This window comes from Manis javanica, chromosome 5 (genome assembly GCF_040802235.1).
Source record: "Manis javanica isolate MJ-LG chromosome 5, MJ_LKY, whole genome shotgun sequence".
Taxonomy (NCBI): domain Eukaryota; kingdom Metazoa; phylum Chordata; class Mammalia; order Pholidota; family Manidae; genus Manis; species Manis javanica.
The window spans coordinates 49,510,461-49,535,617 of record NC_133160.1 but is presented as its reverse complement, the minus strand read 5'-3'; the positions used below and the strand labels follow the sequence as shown (position 1 = coordinate 49,535,617).

Sequence of the window (25,157 nt, the reverse complement as noted above, 5' to 3'; positions counted from 1 at the left end):
AGAACCTTTACCTCTTTGATGATTTTCACAGCTTAAATTTCCAGAAATATAAAAACTATCTTTAAGAGAAGCACAATAAATTTAGACTCTATAAAGATCATTTTAATTGGAAAAGCATGTAATTTAGGTAAATGCAGGTGATTCTTTGACTTATTATGTAAAATGTTGCTACATAAACTAAAATCCAAAAGATAAGTGTGAGATCTTTTCAAGTGCTTTGAAAACCAGTAAAAAAAATGATGTCTTTAAGGTTGAATGTACACACAGCAGCCTTAGAAATAGCAATCTCCTTTCTCCCAAAAGTGACTAATAATTTATACCAGGCAAACAAACAACATTCCAGGCTCCATTCCTTTTATGGCCAATGTATCTCTATGGAAGCAGCAGAGCAGGTCAAAGACTCTGGGTCAACCATAAATTACCAGCACTTCTTTACAAGGTTGTTAAAAAAGGTTGTTTTAACAAATCATGCTTCCTTTCTGATCCTGATTATTCTTACCATGGCATCAATTTAAGGGAATAGTGTGTATCTGATCAAATGGGAATTGGATCACCAGAAATATTATGGAATCATTTTTTCAAGGAATATTAAAGAATTAACATTTATGCAGATCTCTGAAACAATGAGATCCAATGACTTCCATAGATCTCCTTAGTGTTTAAAGTTCTAAAGGCAAAATACTAACTGTATCATATCAGTTAGATTATAGCCCTGAAAATACCACAGGATGTTGGAAGTAAGATATTTACTTTTGTTTCAGAGATTTGTGATAATTGCTTGGGTGTTACATGTTGAGGGCCTCTTTTAGTATTCCCTTCTTGGTACTATGCTTGGAACTTCTTAAATTACCATTAAGTGATTAAACGTTATTGGATGACACAATGACTCAAGGTGATGGAGTAAGCAAAGGACAGAATATTATTTCACACTGAAACTAAGTTACAAACACAAGGGTGTTTGAGAGCCCAGAGTCTGTAGAGCAGGTAGGTCACTTAGAGAATCTGAAAGCAGATTCATATAGCTGGAAAATGGGCTTGATTAAGAGTGTGGTGGAGGGGGAATTGTCCAGAAATAAAGTTGGAGCAGTTTACCAAAGAGATCAAAAAGAGACTTGTACAACAGGTTAAAGTGGTTAAAAAAAAAATCACTGAAGATATTTAAATATAGGGTGTCATGATGAGACATATAGGACACTCTAACTGGAGAATAAGGAAAGAACTGAGGGGAAATAGGTGGTGGCGAGTAATTTAGGCAAGAGATGGTAATGGCCAAAATAAAGTAGAACTGGGATGGTTACAGGCTGAATTGTGTTCCCCAAAACTCAGATGTTGAAGCCTTAGCCCCCAGTACCTTCAAATGTGACTGCGTTTGGACACAGGGCCTTTAAAGAGGTGATTAAGTTAAAATGAAGCTGTTAGTGTAGGTCTCAATCCAATCAGAATGGTGTTCTTATAAGAAGAGGATATATGGAAACACAGCGAGACAGGCGGAGACCACACAGATGAGAGCGGCCGTCGGCAAACCTAGGAGAGGGGCCTTGGCTCTCTGACACACCCGACACTGGACTTCAAAGCTCCAGAATTGAGAGAAAATAAATTTCCCTTTTTTAAGCCATGCAGTCTGCAGTATTTTGTTATGTCAGTTCTAGGAAACTAATATAAATGGATGTAAGTCAATGGACCTGAGAGATATTTACAAGTCAAGAACTACAAACTCAATGACTGGGTGTGAGTCATAATGGAGAGGCAGGAACCAAGCTGACTCCAGGAGGGGAGCCATTCTCTGAGGGGAGAACTCCAAACAGAGGAGCAGAAAGGACTAAAAGATGACAAGTTCAATTGTGGATCTGTTGAGGTTTTGGAATTATGAGACATCCAAGTAGAAGATGTAATTATGGATTAGATGATTAGATAAATATTTTGATCTGGAACTCATGAGAGGGAGTTTGGCTGGAAAATGAATCTGTGTTCATCAATATATAGAGTAATGAAGATCCTGTTGGAGGACAAGAGAATCACTGCTTGAACTTGGTGACTTGCAGCTGTGAGGAGATAGAAATGAAACAAACACAGATGATCCTTGCAAGGGTCATTAAGGGTTTGGCTCTTAGATAGTGAGGTAGGCACTTAAATGCCTAACCAGAAGATATTCCCTTTTTTCCTTTTTAATAGGAACCTGCTGGGGTTCAGGTTTAGGGCAGTAATGTGCTAAGTAACCCCCAGGGAATAAATTGTAATTGATACATGGAAGTCAGAGTAATCTCATTTTCCTTTGCAAGAGAATGTTCATTAGACATTTGACCTATTCATTTCCAATGGAGAGATAGCTAAAAAGATTTTTTTATTAAAAAAAGAAAAATAATATGTCCAAAAAAACATTTACCTCTTTCTTTCTGAATTTGAGGACTGGTAAGAAGATGTCATGTTTGGTATTGTGGCAGCCACATTGTAGGAATGAGGGAAGGTCAAAAGAATCTAAGAAAAGCTGCCCAAAAGGCCTAGACTGGAGTTGCTGAACCAACCCTAGAATCACCTACCTCTTCACTTGTTATGGGAAGAAAAATGATCCCCCACTGTTTATTCCACTTCAGGGGAGAAACCTATTATGTGAAGTTGAGAACATTCCAATAGGTAACATGATTTTTCTTGAACAGTCCACCTACTAAATGATATTAAATGTATCTTTTCCCACCTATTTTACTAAGATATAAGTGATAACTAACATTGTTTAAATTTAAGGTGTACAGTGTGATAATTCAACACATACATATTGAAAAAGGATACTTAAAACGTCTATCACTTCACATAATTACTTTTTCTTGGTAATAACATTTAGTATCAACTCTTAGCAACTTTCAGATATAAAATAAAGTTTTGTTAACTATACTCACCAAGCTGTATATTAGATTTCCAAAACTTATTCATCTTATAAATGAAAGTATATGCCGTCTGACCAACATCTTCGCATTTCCCCAACCCCTAGCCACTGGCAACCACCAATCCATTCTCTGTTTCTGTGTTTAACTTTTTTAGATGCAATATATAAGTGAGATCATACAGGATTTGTGTTTTTCTGTGTGTGGCTTGTTTTATTTGTATAATGTCCTCCAGTCTCATCCATGATGCTACAAAAGGCAGGCTTTCTTTCTTTCTTATGACCAAATAATATTTCATCCCACACATATATATAACACATGGACACTTCAGTTGTTTCCATGTTCCATGTCTTGATCGTTATGAATAATGCTGCATTGAACTTGGCGGTGCAGATATCTCTTTGAGATAGTGATTTCATTTTATGAAAGTTTTCCTGAAAGCATGGGCCAGAACATCAATTTTCTCAGCCTACTAAAGCTGAGAGCTTTCAGCTTTTATTCTGGGGGTTCCTTTTACTTCTTTCAGTTTCCATCTAGGAACAAATAATAAAAGATAGCACTTACCACATCTCTGTACAAAAATAATAAAGCTGAATAGAATGGTTGGTAAGATGTAAGGTAGGAAACATCAAGACAAAGTTCTTAAGGCAACTCATGCAACATCAAAGTTTTCAAATGGATTTTTGCAATAGTCATCAATTAGTTAACAGTTACAATATAATTTCAAGTATATATTCATCTAATAATCAGACAGTAGATGGTCAACAATTACTTTCCATTGATTGAATTTAACATGAGAATGACTGAAAATTATCAGCAAAATCATTTTCAGTTTCTTTGTGGTATAAGAAAAAACTCACTAAGAATTTTCTTTACATTTTTCCCATAAAAGAACTTTTTTAAAAGCCCAGCTACCTATCACTTTACTTTTGAATTTTACTGCACAAAACCCTGCAATGGTTTCCTTCCTGTGGCTTAAACACAGGAATAGAGATAAAGAAAAAAATATGTCTCTGGTTTCACCCAGGAATTCCAGGAAACCTTAAAAACAAAACAAAAAAGAGAATAATGCCAATTCCTTTTAAGCACTGCAAAATACAGAGAGGTTCTCTGTGGAGAAGTCTAAGGAAACCTCTCAGTTCTTTTTATGAAGTGAGCAAAACACTGATATTTATCTTAAGGATATATATATTACTCAAATCACACACACAAACTCCAGACTAATTTCACTTATGACTATCAATGTAAAAATTCTAAAGAAAATATCAAATACAACCCATCAATACTTCAAAAAGAAGAGTAGTAGTACATCATAACTAAATGTCTTATTCTAAAAGCATTCAATATGAGAAAGTGAATCAATACTACTTATAATAAATGTATCACTTTAACATTTTAATCAGATCATATCACTTCTCTGATCCCAACCTCCAAAGACTTCCCATTTTACTCAGAGTAAAAGCCAAAAATTCTTACACTGACCTAACAGGTCTATATAGTCTGTCATTGTTAACCTCTGTCTCTGACTGTCTCAACTTAGTCACATTGTTCCAGCCTCACTGGACATTCTGGTGCTACTCAAACAATCCAGGAATACTCCTTTCTCAATGTCGTTGAACTGCTACACCCTTTGTCTAGAATACTTTTCCCAAATACCTGAGGGTTAAATCCCTCCCTCCATCAATTTTTTGCTTAAATGTCACCTCACGATAAGGTTTATGCTACCCAGTCTGCAAAGTCGTACCTGTCCTATCCAGACTCGTGGCACTTCTGATTTCTTACCCTGTTTAATGCTTTCTTTTTTTCTGCAACTCTTTCAACAGCACTTCCATATCACCTTTTAGAACTAACCAAATGTATTTATACATTATCATCTTAATTTACTGTCTGTCTCTCTGCCATAACATAAGCTTTCAGAGACCAGGACTGTTTTGTTCACCATTGTAATCCATATGCCTACCATAGTACCTGGCACACAGTTAGCAGTCAGCTGATTTTTTAAAAATAAATGACTGAATGATTCAGACTGCAAGAAGGGACTAGCGGTTACCAAAGGGGAGGGGTGGGGGAGGGTAGGTGGGGAGGAAGGGAGAAGGGGATTGTGGGGTATCATGATCGGTGCACATGGTATGTGTGGTGTCAGGGGGAAGACAGTGTAGCACAGAGAAGGCAAATAGGAACTCTGGTATCTTACTACACTGATGGACAATGACTGAGGTGGGAGGGAACTGGATAATAAAGGTAAATGTAGTAACCAAACTGTTTTTCTTGTGAAAAATTCATAAGAGTGTGTATCAGTGATACCTTAATAAAAACAAAATGACTGAATGATTATTTAATGTATCTGGGAAAAAGTAACATGGTAGACACTAAAAAGCTACTTGGCAAATAAATATACATTCTTGGTAAATATTCTACTGAAATAAATAACTGAATTAATGGCTAAACCAATGATTTACCTCAAAAACATCAATGGAGAAAGATGTAGGCATTCTAGAACTATCAGGTAAAAGGATATTCACTATAACCACTAACTGCTTATTATTCTGTGGGTTGTATTAGTTGATTCAGTTAGAAATAGGAAGAAATTATAGATACAGGAACAATGGACAAAATAAATGATAACTATTTGTAGATAAGAGGATTATGCAACTAGAGTGAAAAAGCCAAATTAAAAACTGCCAAACTGAACATGAGATTGCATGAGTTATCAGAATATAAAATATATAGAAACCAATAATCCTCATATGTACGAACAATAATCAGTTAAAAGATGCAATGAAATAGGTCAGAGTTATGCCAGAAACAACACAAAATAATAGATAAAATATTTAGTGAGGAGCCAAGATGGCAGCATGAGAAGAGCAGCAGAAATCTCATTCCAAAACCATATACATTTTTGAAAATACAACAAATACAACTATCCTTAAAAGAGAGACCAGAAGATACAGGGCAACAGCCAGGCTTCATCTACGCCTGCAAGAACCCAGCACCTCACGAAAGGGGTAAGATACAAGCCGCGGCCCGGTGGGACCCGAGTAACCCTCACCCCAGCTCCCAGTGGGAGGAGAGGAGTTGGAGCCAGGAGGGAGAGGGAGCCCAGGACTGCTAAACACCCAGCCCTAGCCATCCGCACCGGGAGCAGAGACAAACAGTACATGGTGTGCTGGATGCTAGGGAAATGGGACAGTAAAACCTGCAAGCAGGTCCCTGCAGCCAATGCCCTTGGGACAAAAAAAAAAGCGAGTGCTTTTTGAAAGACTTAAAGGGACAGGGACCCCGCAGCTGGACAGAAACATCCCAGGACACTTAGCCCAGAAGTTGGGAATCCTGGGGAATTCTAGGTGCCCTAACCCCATGGGCAGCAGCACAGCTTGGAGGCCCTTCACAGAGATAAACAGCCTCCTGTTTCCCCTCCAACGCTGCTCCACAATAGTGGAGAAGCAACCTGAGGCAGCAGGGCAGAGCTTCTTTCACAGCGGCTGGGCAAGAATTAGCCCGTCTGCACGAAGCAGCCCAGCGTGAGCCACTAGGGGTCGCTGTTCTCCCAGGAGAGGAAGGCCACAACCAGCAAGAAGGGATGTTCTCCCAGCCAACACATGTGCCAGCTTCCCACAACTACCTCTGTTGCAATGAAAAGGCACAAGAATTTGACACAGACCAGACTAATCCAGACTTTCTCCCCTGAGAAGGAATCTGGAGAGATAGACCTAACTAATCTCCCTGAAAAGAATTCAAAATAAAGGTCATAACCATGCTGATGGAGCTGCAGAGAAATATGCAAGAGCTAAGGTATAACATCGGGAAGGAGATTATAAAAATGAAACAATCTCTGGAAGGATTTATAAGTAGAATGGATAAGATGCAAGAGGCCATTGACAGAATAGAAAACAGAGAACAGGAACATATAGAAGCTGACACAGAGAGAGATAAAAGGATCTCCAAGAATGAATGAATATTAAAAGAACTGTGTGACTGATCCAAATGGAACAATATTTGCATTATAGGGGTACCAGAAGAAGAAGAGAGAAAAAGGGATAGAAAGTGTCTTTAAAGAAATGATTGCTGAAAACTTTCCCAATCTGTGGGAGGAAATAATCATTCAGACAATGGAAGTACACAGAACTCCCAACAGAAGGGACCCAAGGAGGACAACACCAAGACACATAATAATTAAAATGGCAAAGATCAAGGACAAGGAAAGAGTATTAAAGGCAGCCAAAGAGAGGAAAAAAGATCACCTACAAAGGAAAATGCATCAGGCTATCATCAGACTTTTCAACAGAAACCTTACAGGCCAGAAGACAATGGCATGATATATTTAATTAAATGAAACAGAAGGGCCTTGAACCAAGAATACTGTATCCAGCATGATTATCATTTAAATATGAAGGAGGGATTAAACAGTTCCCAGACAAGCAAACGTTGAGGGAATTTGCCTTCCACAAATCACCTCTACAGGCTATTTTAATGGGACTGCTCAAGATGGGAGCACTCCTAATTCTAAACAAATGTTACCAGAGAAAATGAAATCACAGCAAAGAAAGCAGACCAACCAGAAACTAACTAAAGGCAAAAAATAAAATCAACTACCCACAAAAGCAGTTAAAGGAAACACAAAAGAGCACAGAATAAAACACCCAACATATAAAGAATGGAGGAGAAGGAATAATAAGGGAGAGAAATAAAGAATCACCAGACAGTATCTATAATAGCTCAATAAGTGAGTTAAGTTAGGCAGTAAGATAATAAAGAAGCTAACCTTGAAACTGTGGTAACCACAAACCTAAGCCTACAATGGCAATAAGTACATACCTTTCAATAGTCACCCTAAATGTAAATGGACTGAATGCACCAATCAAAAGACACAGAGTAATGGAAAGGATAAAAAAGCAAGACCCATCTATATGCTGCTTACAAGAGACCCACCTCAAACCCAAAGACATGCAGAGACTAGAAGTCAAGGGATGGAAAAAGATATTCCATGCAAACAACAAGGAGAAAAAAGCAGGTGTTGTAGTACTAGTATCAGACAAAATGGACTTCAAAACAAAGAAAGTAACAAGAGATAAAGAAGGACACTACATAATGATAAAGGGCTCAGTCCAACAAGAGGATATAAGCATTACAAATATATATGCACCCTACAAAGGAGCAACACCATATGTGAAATAAATACAAATAGAACTAAAGGAGGCAAAAGAACTAGAACAGATGGACCTAATAGACATCTATAGAACTCTGCATCCAAAAGCAACAGGAAACACATTCTTCTCAAGTGTCCATGGAACATTCTCCAGAATAGACCACATACTAGGCCACAAAAAAGCCTCAGTAAATTCAAAAAGATTGAAATCCCACCAACAAACTTTTCATACCCCCGGGCCAGATGGATTTACCTCAGAATTTTATCAGACATAAAGAAAAGACATAATACCCATTCTCCTTAAAGTTTTCCAAAAAATAGCAGAGGAGGGAATAGTCCCAAACTCATTTTATGAAGCCAACATTACCCAAATACCAAAACTAGGCAAAGACCCCAACAGAAAATAAAATTACAGACAATATCTGTGATGAATGTACATGAAAAATACTCCACAAAATATTAGCAAATGGAATTCAAAAATACATCAAAAGGATCATAAAACATGAACAAGTGGGATTCATCCCAGGGAGGCAAGGATGGCACAACATTCGAAAATCCATCAACATCATCCACCACATAAACAAGAAGAAAGATGAAAACCACATGATCATTTCCATAGATGCTGAAAATGCATTTGACAAAATTCAACATCCATTCATGATAAAAACTTTCAGCAAAATGGGTATACAGGGCAAGAACCTCAACATAATAAAGGCCATATATGATAAGCCTACAGCCAACATCATACTGAACACCAAGAAGCTGAAAGCTTTCCTCCGAGATCAGGAACAAGACAGAGATGCCCACTCTCCCCACTGTTATTCAACATAGTACTGGAGGTCCTAGCCACAGCAATTAGACAAAACAAAGAAATACAAAAAATGAAGTTGGTAAAGAAGAAGTTAAACTGTCACTATTTGCAGATGACATGATATTGTACATAAAAAACCCTACAGACTCCACTCCAAAACTACTAGAACTGATATCGGAATACAGCAAAGTTGCAGGATACAAAATTAAAACACAGAAATCTGTGGCTTTCCTATACACTAACTGTGAACTAATAGAAAGATAAATCAGGAAAACAATTCCATTCACAATTGCATCAAAAAGAATAAAATACCTTCGAATAAGACTAACGAACAAAGTGAAAGACCTATACCCTGAAAATTGCAAGACATGCTTAAGAGAAATTAAAGGGGACACTAACAAATGAAAACTCATCCCATGCTCTTGGCTAGGAAGAATTAATATCATCAAAATGGCCATCCTGCCCGAATCAATATACAGATTTGATGCAATCCATATCAAATTACCAACAACATTCTTCAATTAACTGGAACAAATAGTTCTAAAATTCATACAGAAACACCAAAGACCCTGAATAGCCAAAGCAATCCTGAGAAGGAAGAATAAAGTGGGGGTATCTTGCTCCCCAACTTCAAGCTCTACTACAAAGCCACAGTAATCAAGACAGTTTGGTACTGGCACAAGAACAGAGCCACAGACCACTGGAACAAAATAGAGATTCCAGACATTAACCCAAGCATATATGGTCAATTAATATATGATAAAGGAGCCATGGACATACAATGGGAAATGACAGTCTCTTCAACAGATGGTGCTGGCAAAACTGGACAGCTAAATGTAAGAGAATGAACTGGATCGGTGTCTAACCTCATACACAAAAGTAAATTCAAATGGATCAAAGACCTGAATGTAAGTCATGAAACCATAAAACTCCTAAAAAATATAGGCAAAAATCTCTTGGACATAAATATGAGTGACTTCTTCATGAAAATATCTCCCCCAGCAAGGGAAACAAAAGCAAAAATGAACAAGTGGGACTGTATCAAAATAAAAAGCTTCTGTGCAGCAAAGTACACCACCAATAGAACAAAAAGGCATCCTACAGTATGGGAGAAAATATTCATAAATGAAGGATCTGATAAAGGGTTGATATCCAAAATATATGAAGAGCTCATGTACCTCAACAAACAAAAAGCAAATAATCCAATTAAAAAATGGGCAGAGGAGCTGAAGAGACAGTTCTCCAAAGAAGAAATTCAGATGGCCAACAGAAACATGAAAAGATGCTCCACATCACAAGTCATCAGAGAAATGCAAATTAAAACCACAATGAGATCATGGAAAATGGTGGCATGAGTAGTTCAGAGGAAATCTCCTCCCCAAAACATATATATTTATGAAAATACAATAAATACAACTATTCCGAAAAAAGACACCAGTGGATGCAGTACAACAGCCAGGATACATCTACATCTGCGAGAACTCAGCATCACATGAAGGGGGTAAGATACAAGCCGGGGCCAGGTGGGACCTGAATGCTCCCCAACCCCAAAACTGGGTGGGAAGAAAGGAGTCAGAACAGGGAGGGAGTGAAAGCCCAGGACTGCTAAACAACCAGCTCTAGAAATCCGCACCCAGAATGCAGACACAAGGTGCACGGGGTGCTGGATATTAGAGAAACAGAAAATCAAAACCTGTGGGCAGGTCCTTGCAACCGGTGCCCCTGAGACAAAAGAAAAGCGAGTGCTTTCTGCAAGTCTTAAAGAGACAGGGACCCCATAGCTGGATGAAGTTTTCCCGGCAGCTGGGAATACTGGGGAAACTTAGGCACCCTAAACAGAGGCAGTGCAGCTCTGAAGCCCCTCATGGCACTAAGCAGCCTGCCAGCAGTTCCTCCAACTGGCGTGGACCCCAACACATGGGCCCAGTAGCAGGAGAGTGGTAGCACACGCTGGGGATGGCAGTGCTGGAAGGAACCGAGAGCAGATCCATGTGCCACAGGAGAGGCTTGTGCTAGCCCACAGCAGCGTGACCAAACAGCCCGGGTGTGGCTTGCATGCACCAGCAGAAGTGAAGCCAGAACCCAGTAGAAGCCTGTGTAGAAGAGCCCTGCACATACCTCCAGCAGAGCCAGAGGGAGCAGGCATGCTCCCAGCAGCCGACCAGAATCCCATCCCAATGCACAGCCACCTGGACCAGACCCAAAGACCACTGCTGCCACACAGCTGCCCGGAAGCGTCGCTGCTAGCACAGAGGAGCGCACCTGGTGTGCCTGCCACTGTCCTCAGGGCTACGCGCTGCTCTGATGGACACCCGGCCCACAGCAGCGTAGGGGACTAACCCAGTGGCAGCTCCAGGAGTGCAGGAAACTGTCACAGGCAGCTGAGAAGGGCAAGGCATCCAGCAAGCAGGAAAGGACTTTCTTCTCCCAGCTGACACACCCGTAACCTGCCTACAGCCATGGCTATCACGATGAAAAGGCAAAAATATCTGGTCTAGTCCAAGATAGTTACACCTGAGAAAGGATCTGCAGAGGCAGACCTAACAAGTCTCCCTGAAAAAGAATTCAAAATAAAAATCATAAACATGCTGACAGAGCTACAGAGAAATATGCAAGAGCTAAAGGATGAAGTCCAGAGGGAGATTACAGATGTCTGGTGGGAGATTACAGACATCTGGAGGGAGATTACAGAAGTGAAACAAACTCTGGAAGGATTTATAAGCAGAATGGATAAGATGCAAGAGGCCATTGATGGATTAGAAACCAGACAACAGGAATGCATAGAAGGTGACACAGAGAGATAAAAGGATCTCCAGGAATGAAACAATATTAAGAGAACTGTGTGACCAATCCAAAAGGAACAATATCCACATTATAGGGAACCAGAGGAAGAAGAGAGAGAAAAAGGCGTAGAAAGTGTCTTTGAAGAAATAATTGCTGAGAACTTCCCCAAATTGGAGGAGGAAATAGTTGCTCAGACTATGGAGGCACACAGAACTCCTGAGAGATGTGATCCAAAGAGGACAACACCAACACACATAATAATTAAAATGCAAAGATCAAGGACAAGGACAGAGTATTAAAGCCAGCCAGAAAGAGCAAAAAGGTCACCTACAAAGGAAAAGCCATCAGGCTATCATTAGACTTCTCAAAAGGAAGCTAATAGGCCAGAAGAGAATGGCATGATATATTTAATGCAATGAAACAGAAGGGCCTTGAACCAAGGATACAGTATCCAGCATCATTATCATTTAAATATGAAGGAGGGATTAAACAATTCCCAGACAAAGAAAAGTTGAGGGAATTTGCCTCCCACAAATCACCTCTACAGGGTATCTTAGACAGACTGCTCTAGATGGGAGCACTCCTAAAAAGAGCACAGAACAAAACACCCAACATATAAAGAATGGATGAGAAGGAATAAGAAGGGAGAGAAATAATCCTCAGACTGTGTTTATAACAACTCAATAAGCGAGTGAGGTCAGACAGTAAGGTAGTAAACAAGCTAAACTTGAACCTTTGGTAACCACAAATCTAAAGCCTGCAATGGCAATAAGTACATATCTTTCAATAATCACCGTAAATGTAAATGGACTGAATGCATCAATCAAAAGACACAGAGTAATAGAACGGATAAAAAATCAAGACCCATCTATATGCTGCTTACAAGAGACTCACCTCAAACCCAAAGACATGCACAGATTAAAAGTCAAGGGACGGAGAAAGATATCCCATGCGAACAGCAGAGAGAAAAAAAGCAGGTGTTTCAATACTAGTATCAGAAAAAATAGACTTGAAAATAAAGCAACAAGGGATAAAGAAGGACATTACATAATGATAAAGGGCTCAGTCCAACAAGAGGATATAACTATTATAATCATATATGCACCCAATACAGGAGCACCAACATATGTGAAACAAACACTAACAGAATTAAAGCAGGAAATAGAGTGTAATGCATCCATTTTGGGAGACTTTAACATACCACTCATTCCAAAGGACAGATCCACCAGACAGAAAATAAGTAAGGACACAGAGACAATGAACAACATGCTAGAAGAGATGGACCTAATAGACATCCTAGAATGCTACATCCAAAAAGCAACAGGATACACATTCTTCTCAAGTGCACAAGGAACATTCTCCAGAATAGACCACATACTAGGACACAAAAAGAACCTCAGTAAATTACAAAAGACTGAAATTCTACCAGCCAACTTTTCAGACCACAAAAGTATAAAACTAGAAATAAACTGTACAAAGAAAGAAAAAGGCTCACAAACACATGGAGGCTTAACAACACGCTAATAAATAATCAATGGATCAATGACCAAATTATAATGGAGATGCAGCAATATATGGAAACAAATGACAACAACAACACAAAGCCCCAACTTCTGTGGGATGCAGCTAAAGCAGTCTTAAGAGGAAAGTATAAAGCAATCCAGGCATATTTAAAGAAGGAAGAACAATCCCAAATGAATAGTCTAATGTCACAATTATCAAAATTGAAAAAGAACAAATGAGGCCTAAAGTCAGCAGAAGGAGGGACATAATAAAGATCAGAGAAGAAATAAGTAAAATTGAGAAGAATAAAACAATAGAAAAAAATCAATAAAACCAAGAGCTTGTTCTTCGAGAAAATAAACAAAATAGATAAGCCTCCATCCAGACTTACGAAGAGAAAAAGAGAGTCAACACACATCAACAGAATCAGAAACAAGAAAGGAAAAATCACAACGGTCCCCACAGAAATACAAAGAATTATTAGAGAATACTATGAAAACCTATATGCTAAAAAGCTGGAAAACCTAGCAGAAATGGACAACTTCCTAGAGAAATACAACCTTCCAAGACTGACCCAGAAAGAAACAGAGAATCTAAACAGACCAATTACCAGCTATGAAATTGAATTGGTAATCAAAAAACTACACAAGAACAAAACCCCCAGGCCAGATGGATTTACCTCAGAATTTTATCAGACATACAGAGAACACATAATACCCATTCTCCTTAAAGTTTTCCAAAAAGTAGCAGAGGAGGAAATACTACCAAACTCATTCTATGAAGCCAACATCACCCTAATAACAAAACCAGGCAAAGACACCACAAAAAAAGAAAACTACAGACCAATATCCCTGATGAATGTAGATGCAAAAATACTCAACAAAATATTAGCAAACCGAATTCAAAAATATATCAAGAGGATCATACACCATGACCAAGTGGGATTCATCCCAGGGATGCAAGGATGGTACAACATTTGAAAATCCATCAACATCATCCACCACATCAACAAAAAGAAGGGCAAAAACCAAATGATCATCTCCATAGATGCTGAAAAAGCATTTGACAAAATTCAACATCCATTCATGATAAAAAACTCTCAACAAAATGGGCATAGAGGGCAAGTACCTCAACATAATAAAGGCCATATATTATCAACCCACAGCGAAAATCATACTGAGCAGCGAGAGGCTGAAACCTTTTCCTCTGAGATCGGGAACAAGACAGGGATGCCCACTCTCCCCACTGTTATTCAACAAGGTACTGCCTAGCCACGGCAATCAGACAAAACAAAGAAATACAAGAAATCCAGATTGGTAAAGAAGAAGTCAAATTGTCACTATTTGCAGATGACATGATACTGTACATAAAAAACCCTAAAGACTCTACTGCAAAACTACTAGAACTAATATCAGAATTCAGGAAAGTTGCAGGATACAAAATTAACACAGAAATCTGTGGCTTTCCTATACACCAACAATGAACTAATAGAAAGAGAAATCAGGAAAACAATTCCATTCACAATAGCATCAAAAAGAATAAAATACCTAGGAATAAACCTAACCAAGGAAGTGAAAGACCTATACCCTGAAAACTGTAAGACACTCTTAAGAGAAATTAAAGAGAGCACTAAGAAATGGGAATTCATCCATGCTCTTGGGTAGGAAGAATTAGTATTGTCAAAATGACGATCCTGCCCAAAGCAATATATAGATTCGATGCAATTCCTTTCAAATTATCAACAGCATTCTTCAATGAACTGGAACAAACAGTTCAAAAGTTCATATGGAACCGTCAAAGACCCTGAATAGCCAAAGCAATCCTGAGAAGGAAGAATAAAGTGGGGGGGATCTCACTCCCCAATTTCAAGCTCTACTACAAAGCCACAGTAATCAAAACAATTTGATACTGGTGCAAGAACAGAGCGACAGACCAGTGAAACAGAATAAAGACTCCAAACATTAACCCAAATATATATGGCCAATTAATATACAATAAAGGACCCATGGACATCCAATGGGGAAATGACAGTCTCTTCAACAGATGGTGCTTGCAAAACTGGACAGCTACATATAGGAGAATGAAACTGGATCACTGTCTGACCCCATACACAAAAGTAAACTCCAAATTGATCAAAGACCTGAATGTACTTTATGAAACCATAAAACTCTTAGAAAAAAACATAGGCAAAAATCTCATGGACATAAACATGAGTGACTTCTTCATGAACATATCTCCCCAGGCAAGGGAAACAAAGGCAAAGATGTACAAGTGGGATTATATCAAGCTAAGAAGCTTCTGTACAGCAAAGGACACCGTCAATAGAACAAAAAGGTATCCTACAGTATGGGAGAATATATTTGTAAATGACAGATCTGATAAAGGATTGACATCCAAAATATATAAAGAGCTCACATGCCTCAACAAACAAAAATCAAATAATACAATTAAAAAATGGGTAGAGGAACTGAATAGACACTTCTCTAAAGAAGAAATCCAGATGGCCAACAGGCACATGAAAAGATGCTCCACATTGCTAATTATCAGAGAAATGCAAATTAAAACCACAATGTGATATCATGTCACACCAGTAAGGATGGCTACCATCCAAAAGACAAACAACAACAAATGTTGGTGAGGTTGTGGAGAAAGGGGAACCCTCCTACACTGCTGGTAGGAATGTAAACTAGTTCAACCACTGTGGAAAGCAGTATGGAGGTTCCTCAGAATGCTCAAAATAGAAATACCATTTGACCCAGGAATTCCACTTCTAGGAATTTACCCTAAGAGTGCAGCACTCCAGTTTGAAGAAGACAGATGCACCCCTATGTTTATTGCTGCACTGTTTACAGTAGCCAAGATATGGAAGCAACCTCAATTGTCCATCAGTAGATGAATGGATAAAGAAGATGTGGTAAATATATACAATGGAATATTAAGCAATCATAAGAAAAAAACAGATCCTACCATTCGCAACAACATGGATGGAGCTAGAGGGTTTTATGCTCAGTGAAATAAGCCAGGCGGAGAAGTGTAAGTACCAAATGATTTCACTCATATGTGGAGTATAAGAACAAAGGAAAACTGAGGGAACAAAACAGCAGCAGAATCACAGAACCCAAGAATGGACTAATAGTTACCAAAGGGAAAGGGACTGGGGACGATGGGTGGGAAGGGAGGGATAAGGTTGGAGAAAAAGAAAGAGGGCATTATGATTAGCATGTATAGTGTCTGGGGGGCATGGGAAGGGCTGTGCAACACAGAGAAGACAAGTAGTGATTTTACAGCATCTTACTTCGCTGATGGACAGTGACTGTGAAGGGGTATGTGGGGGGACTTGGTGAAGGGGGGAACCTAGTAAACATAATGTTCTTTCTGTAGGTGTAGATTAATGATACCAAAATAAAAATAAATTTAAATAAATTTAAAAAATTAAAGGAAATAAAAAGAAATGAAGTATCGATACATGCTACAACATGGATGAACCTTGAAAACATGCTAAGTGTAAGAAGCGAAACACAAAAGACCACATGTTGTGTGATCCCATTTATATGAAATGTTCAGAGTAAGCAAATCCATAGAGATAGAAAGTAGACTCATGGTTGCCTCGGGCTGGGGAGGAGGATTGTGGGAGGGGGGAGTGACTGATAAAGGGTATAGGGCTTCCAGTTGGGGTGGTCAAAAGTTCTAAAATTGATTGTGGTGATGGTTGCACAACTCCGTGAATCTAATAAAAACCATTGAATAGTACACTTCACATGAATGAATTGTGTAGTATGTGAATTATACCTTAATAAAGTGAATTACACCTCAATATAAAGTTTTTTTAAAGAAAAAAAGAAGATGCAGCACATATACACAATGGAATACTATTCAGCCATAAGAAGGGAACAAATCCTTCCATTTGCAACAACATGGATGGAGCTAGACAGTATTATGCTCAGTGCAATAAGCCAAGCAGAGAAAGGCAAATTCAAAATGATTTCACTCATCTGTGGAGTATAGGAACAAAGGAAAAACTGAAGGAAAAAAACAGCAGCAGAATCACAGAACCCAAGATGGGACTAACACTTACCAAAGGGAAAGAGACTGGGGAGAATGGGAGGGTAGGGAGGGATAAGGGCGAGGAAGAAGGGGATATTATGATTAGCATGTATAATGTGTGGAGTGGGGGAAAGGGGAGGACTGTGCAACACAGAGAAGACAAGTAGTGATTCTACATTTTGCAATGCTGATGGACAGTGACTGTAATGGCGTTTGTGGGGGGGACTTGGTGTAGGGGAGAGCCTCGTAAATATAATATTCTTCATGTAATTATAGATTAATGATAACAAAAAAAGGGGGGGATAAATCTCCCTGATAGGATAAAATTAACTGCATAACAACGAGTAATGCATGCTTTACATATCCTTAATTTTGATTTTTTGAAGGGTGTCGGACGATCAGCTAAGAAGTACATTTTTCTAATATTTCTTTCTGTTAAAAAAAAGGCAGTTCCTGTGTGGTGGTCTCCAATAGGTTCTTCACAATGGTATAAAGGTCATATCAAAGTGTGGGCAAAGGGTTTGTTTGTGTTTATACAGAGGATCAAAGCCTAATTGCGGTACCCAGAAAATGAATTAAGATACAATACAAAGAAGAACTTCCAACATCAACATCCTCTGGAAAAGTCATTCCAGAATATGATCATCAAAAAACTTCAACAAAGATCCTGGCGCTGTTGCGGTTGTAGCTGCATTCATCCCACCGGTTCCTGGACTTGCCATTGGAATGAAGAAGGCGATATCTAAGCTGGCCTGTGCATACAGTAAAACAACAAATTTGACTGGATCTATACTGTCGGAACTCAACCAATAATTAGGAGAAGTGCAAGTTGCAGTGCTCCAAAATCGTGCGACTATAGACTGTCTACTGTTAAAAGAACATATGGGATGTGAACAGTTCCCAGGAATGTGTTGTTTTAGTTTGTCTGGTTTTTCTCAAACTATTCAAATTCAGTTAGACAATATTCATCATATTATTGATAAGTTTTCACAAATGCCTAGGGTACCTAACTAGTTTTCTTGGTTTCACTGGATAGGGCTGGTAATTGTAGGTCTGCTTTTGTTATGTATCTGTATTCCTATTCTGTTAATGTGTGTATGCAATTAATTAGTAGTTTGTTAAAAGCTATACATGCTTATGTTACTCTACAAGAAGTTATATCAAAGAAATAATCAATCTTCCCATGTTTTCTTCCATCTGCTACTTCTAAAGCTTTTCTTCTTCCATCCTAATTACAACCCTTTAGTAGAATTCGTGCCTCATATAGAAAATTACCAAGTATCATAATTCTTCCAAGTGGTAAAGATACCTCAAGACAAATGCTGGGCATAGAAGCCACTGGGCATAAATCTTCAAAGAAGTAAAAAGCTAACCTTTTCAAACAATATTGCTTCTCTCTAACTTACCACCTTTACATTTCCCTGTATGGCCCCAGAAGATGATTGGTTAGCCAGAGACAGGTAAGATTCCTCAAGGGAGGAACAACCTAAGACAGGCAGTCACAGGGGGGCTATCAGGTGAGAATTTGGGGATTAACAGAGGTGAGGCTTAGAACCTCAACCCCCCCCCCCGTTTTGAGAGAAATCTGCATCCGTGGATGTTTTGTTGCCCTTGGATTAATACTTAGTCTATAGGCACAGACCTGATCATCTATATTTGCCCTCTTATAGCACTAAATTATGTTTTCTACATTTAGCTTTCATCTACCTACCACTCCAGCATTTTATTTAAAAAAATAATAAGGGATAAATGTGGGATTCACATATAAATCATGTATAAAAATCAAATGAATAATCATATCTGACTTGATTGTTTATAGTTCATGATGTGTGATCAAAACCGAAAGTTTCTGTGATATGACTTCCCTTGCACTGTTCACCATGTAAGAACTTATTCACTATGTAAGAACTAGAACAACATGTAAGAACTTGTTCATTATGCTTCAGAAGATTGGATACTGTTGAGAATTAGACTTGGGGTTGATTAATGATTGTGCATGGAGTGCCCTATATGGAATTTTAGTGTTGTTAACAACCATTTGATCAATAAATATGAGAGACGCCCTCTCAAAAAAAAAAACCACAATGAGATATCACCTCCAAAAGACAAGCAACAACACATGCTGGCAAGGTTGTGGTGAAAGGGGAACCTTCCTACACTGCAGGTGGGAATGTAAATTGGTTCAACCATTCTGGAAAGCAGTATGGAGGTTCCTCAAAAAGCTCAAAATAGAAATACCATTTGACCCAGGAATTCCACTTCTAGGAATTTACCCTAAGAATGCAGCAGCCCAGTTTGAAGAAGACATATGCACCCCTATGTTAATTGCAGGACTATTTACAATAGCCAAGAAATGGAGGCAACCTAAATATCCATCAGTAGATGAATGGATAAAGAAGATGTGGTACATATACACAATGGAATATTATTCAGCCATAAGAAGAAAACAAATCCTACCATTTGCAACAACATGGATGGAGCTAGGACGTATTATGCTCAGTGAAATAAGCCAGGTGGAGAAATACAAGTATCAAATGATTTCACTCATATGTGGAGTATAAGAACAAAGAAAAACTGAAGGAACAAAACAGCAGCAGAATCACAGAACCCAAGATGGGACTAACAGTTACCAAAGAGAAAGGGACTAGGGAGGATGGGTGGGAAGGGAGGGATAAGGGTGGGGAAAAGGAAAGGGGGTATTACAATTAGCATGTATAATTAGCATGTGGGGGGGCATGGGGGGGCTTTTCAACACAGTGAAGACAAGTAGTGATTCTACAACATCCTACTACACTGATGGACAGTGACTGTAATGGGGTGTGGGGGGGGACTTGGTGAATCAGGGATCCTAGTAAACATAACGTTCTTCATGTAATTGTATATTAATGATAACAAAATAGATAGATAAATAAATAACTAAATAAATAAATAAGCAAGTAAAATAAAAAATGTTTAGGGATTAGCTTTCAAATAAACGTGCAAAACTTTATTTATTGGAAAAACTTAAATGAGTAGAAATGGCAATTGAAAAGAAAAATGTAAAAATGTCAACTCTAAATTAATTTATAAATTTATAATTGCATAAATAAAATAACATATTTTTTCTAGAGCAAGACAAACTGATTCTTAAGTTAATATGGAAAATATAGAAATATAAGAAAAAATCTCTAGATATTAAGAATAGTGAAAGAAGCCTAGGTTGTTCAGATTTAGAATACTTTATAAAAGCTCAATAATCAAAAGAGTATGACATGGACAGATTTAGCCAACCAAAGGGGCAAAGCACAAGCCCACTGGTTTCATTTCTTTTTGTTACTATAACAAATTAGGAAAACCTGATAGCTTAAAACAATACAAATTTATTATTTTACATTTCTGCAGGTCATCTGGCAATTTTATTTCTGGATATATATACAAAGGAAATGAAATCAGTACCTTAAAGAGATATTTGCTCTTCCATATTCATTGCAGCACTATTCACAATAGCCAAGATATGGGAACAACCTAAATGTCCACTGATGGATAAATGGATAAAGAAATGTGATATATGTATATATATATGTATATTGATACATATTTATCATTCATATATATATACACATATATATAATTGAATATTATTCAGCCATTAAAAAGGAAATCCTGCTATTTGCAACAATATGTATGTACATGCTAAGTGAAACAATCCAGACACAGATAAAAACTATATGATCTCACTTATGCATAAAATTTTAAAAAGTCAAACTCTCAGAAGCAGAGTAGAACACTGGTTGCCAGAGGCTCTGAGGATGGGGAGATGATGGGATATAAATGATTACATGATTATATAAAAGTGCAGCACCGGCAGAGCCAAGATGGTGGCATGAGTAGAGCAGCAGAAATCTCCTCCCAAAACCACATAGAATTATGAAAATATAACAAAGACAACTTCCTAAAATAGAGACCAGAGGACACAGGACAACATCCAGACCACATCCACACCTGCGAGAAACAAGCGCCTCGCAAAGGGGGTAAGATACAAGCCCCAGCCCGGCGAGACCTGAGCGCCCCTCCCCCCGGCTCACGGCGGATGGAAAGAAACTGGAGCAGTTCTTTTCTTTTTTTTTGGCGAGTGCTTTTTGGAAGCCTTAAAGGGACAGGGACCCCAATACTAGGGAAACAGGGCAGCAAGACCGGTGAGCAGGTGCCTGAGACTGGCGCCTGAGGACAAAGAAAATTACACGTTCTTCCCTTTTTGTTTGGCAAGTGCTTTTTGGAAGCCATAAGGGGACAGGGACCCGGATACTAGGAAAACAAGGCAGCAAGACCGGTGAGCAGGTGCCTGAGACCAGCACCTGAGGACAAAGAAAATCGCGTGTTTGTTCCTTTTTTTTTTTTTTCCTCTTTCGTTGTTCCTGTTCTGGTTTTGGTTTGGAGAGTGCTTTTTGAAAGTCTTAAAGGGGCAGGACAGGACACTTAGCCCAGAGGCAGGGAATCTGGGGAATCTCTGGGCACTATAACCCCCTGGGCAACAGGGAGCGCTGAGGACCATTACAGAGATAAATAGCCTCCCGGCAGCTCCCCCTCCAAGGGGGCACCACCATTTTGGAGGAGCAGCCCCAGCCAGGCCACGCCCACAGCAACAGCGGATATAAACTCCATAGCAACCGGGAAGGTAGCAGAAGCCCTGTCTGCACACAGCTGCCAAGCATAAGCCACTAGAGGTCGCTATTCTCTCAGGAGAGGAAGGCCACAAACCAACAAGAAGGAAAGCTCTTCGAGCTGTCACTCGTACCAGCTCTGCAAACTATCTCTATCACCATGAAAAGGCAAAACTACAGGCAGACAAAGATCACAGAGACAACACCTGAGAAGGAGACAGACCTAACCAGTCCTCCTGAAAAAGAATTCAAAATAAAAATCATGAACATGCTGACACAGATGCAGAGAAAAATGCAAAAGCAATGGGATGAGATGCACAGAAAAATGCAAGAGCAATGGGATGAAGTCCGGAGGGAGATCACAGATGTCAGGAAGGAGATCAAAGAAGTGAAACAATCCCTGGAAGGATTTATAAGCAGAATGGATAAGATGCAAGAGGCCATTGAAGGAATAGAAGCCAGAGAACAGGAACGTATAGAAGATGACATAGAGAGAGATAAAAGGATCTCCAGGAACGAAACAACACTAGGAGAACTATGTGACCAATCCAAAAGGAAAAACATTCGTATTGTAGGGGTACCAGAAGAAGAAGAAAGAGGAAAAGGAATAGAAAGTCTCATTGAAGAAATAATTGCTGAAAACTTCCCAAAACTGGGGGAGGAAATAATCGAACAGACCATGGAAATACACAGAAACCCCAACAGAAAGGATCCAAGGAGGACAACACCAAGACACATAATAATTAAAATGGCAATGATCAAGGACAAGGAAATAGTTTTAAAGGCAGCTAGAGAGAAAAAGGTCACCTATAAAGGAAAACCCATCAAGCTAACATCAGACTTCTCAACAGAAACCCTACAGGCCGGAAGAGTATGGCATGATATATTTAATGCAATGAAACAGAAGGGCCTTGAACCAAAGATACTGTATCCAGCATGACTATCATTTAAATATGATGGTGGGATTAAACAATTCCCAGACATGCAAAAGCTGAGGGAATTTACTTCCCACAAACCACCTCTACAGGGCATCTTACAGGGACTGCTCTAGATGGGAGCACTCCTAAAAAGAGCACAGAACAAAACATACAACTATGAAGAATGGAGGAGGAGGAATAAGAAGGGAGAGAAGAAAGAATCTCCAGACAGTGTATATAACAGCTCAATAAGCGAGCTAAGATAGGCAGTAAGATACTAAAGAAGCTAACCTTGAACCTTTGGTAACCACGAATCTAAAGCCTGCAATGGCAATAAGTACATATCTCTCAATAGTCACCCTAAATGTAAATGTACTTAATGAACCAATCAAAAGACAGAGAGTAATAGAATGGATAAAAAAGCAAGACCCATCTATATGCTGCTTACAAGAAACTCATCTCAAACCCAAAGACAAGCACAGACTAAAAGTCAAAGGATGGAAAAACATATTTCAGGCAAACAACAGTGAGAAGAAAGTAGGGGTTGCAGTACTAATATCAGACAAAATAGACTTCAAAACAAAGAAAGTAACAAGAGATAAAGAAGGACACTACATAATGATAAAGGGCTCAGTCCAACAAGAGGATATAACCATTCTAAATATATATGCACCCAACACAGGAGCACCAGCATTTGTGAAACAAATACTAACAGAACTAAAGAGGGAAACAGACTGCAATGCATTCATCTTAGGAGACTTCAACACACCACTCACCCCCAAAGGATAGATCCACCGGGCAGAAAATAAGTAAGGACACAGAGGCACTGAACAACACACTACAACAGATGGACCTAACAGACATCTATAGACCTCTACATCCAAAAGCAACAGGATATACATTCTTCTCAAGTGCACACGGAACATTCTCCAGAATAGACCACATACTAGCTCACAAAAACAGCCTCAGTGAATTCCAAAATATTGAAATTCTAGCAACCAATTTTTCAGACCACAAAGGTATGAACCTAGAAATTAATTCTACAAAGAAAACAAAAAGGCTCACAAACACATGGAGGCTTAACAACATGCTTCTAAATAATCAATGGATCAATAAACAAATCAAAATAGAGATCAAGGAATATATAGAAACAAATGACAACAACAACACTAAGCCCCAACTTCTGTGGGATGCAGCGAAAGCAGTCTTAAGAGGAAAGTATATAGCAATCCAGGCACACTTGAAGAAGGAAGAACAATCCCAAATGAATAGTCTAACATCACAACTATCGAAACTGGAAAAAGAAGAACAAATGAGGCCTAAAGTCAGCAGAAGGAGGGACATAATAAAGATCAGAGAAGAAATAAACAAAATTGAGAAGAATAAAACAATAGCAAAAATCAACGAAACCAAGAGCTGGTTCTTTGAGAAAATAAACAAAATAGATAAGCCTCTAGCCCAACTTATTAAGAGAAAAAGAGAATCAACACAAATCAACATAATCAGAAATGAGAATGGAAAAATCATGACAGACCCCACAGAAATACAAAGAATTATTAAAGACTACTATGAAAACCTATATGCCAGTAAGCTGGAAAACCTAGAAGAAATGGACAACTTCCTAGAAAAATTCAACCTCCCAAGACTGACCAAGGAAGAAACACAAAAGTTAAACAAACCAATTACAAGCAAAGAAACTGAAACTGTTATCAAAAACTACCCAAGAACAAAACCCCAGGGCCGGACGGTTTTACCTCGGAATTTTATTAGACACACAGAGAAGACATAACACCCATTCTCCTTAAAGTGTTCCAAAAAATAGAAGAGGAGGGAATACTCCCAAACTCATTCAATGAAGCCAACATCACCCTAATACCAAAACCAGGCAAAGACCCCACCAAAAAAAAAAAATTACAGACCAATATCCCTGATGAATGTAGATGCAGAAATACTCAATAAAATATTAGAAAACAGAATTCAACAGTATATCAAAAGGATCATACACCATGACCAAGTGGGATTCATCCCAGGGATGCAAGGATGGTACAACATTCGAAAATCCATCAACATCATCCACCACGTCAACAAAAAGAAAGATAAAAACCACATGATCATCTCCATAGATGCTGAAAAAGCATTTGACAAAATTCAACATCCATTCATGATAAAAGCTCTCAGCAAAATGGGAATAGAGTGCAAGTACCTCAACATAATAAAGGCCATATATGATAAACCCACAGCGAGAATCTGAAAGCATTTCCTCTGAGATTGGAACCAGACAGGGATGCCCACTCTCCCCACTGTTATTTAACATAGTACTGGAGGTCCTAGCCATGGCAATCAGACAAAATAAAGAAATACAAGGAATCCTGATTGGTAAAGAAGAAGTTAAACTGTCACTATTTGCAGATGATATGATACTATACATAAAAAACC

General features: G+C 38.7%; 1 protein-coding gene across 10 annotated transcripts in view; it reads right to left on the bottom strand.

Annotated features, from left to right (window-relative positions):
• The window catches only part of INPP4B (inositol polyphosphate-4-phosphatase type II B), a 910,826-nt gene that overhangs the window by 846,164 nt on the left and 39,505 nt on the right, over positions 1-25,157 (bottom strand). The gene's annotated exons all lie outside the window — the stretch shown is intronic.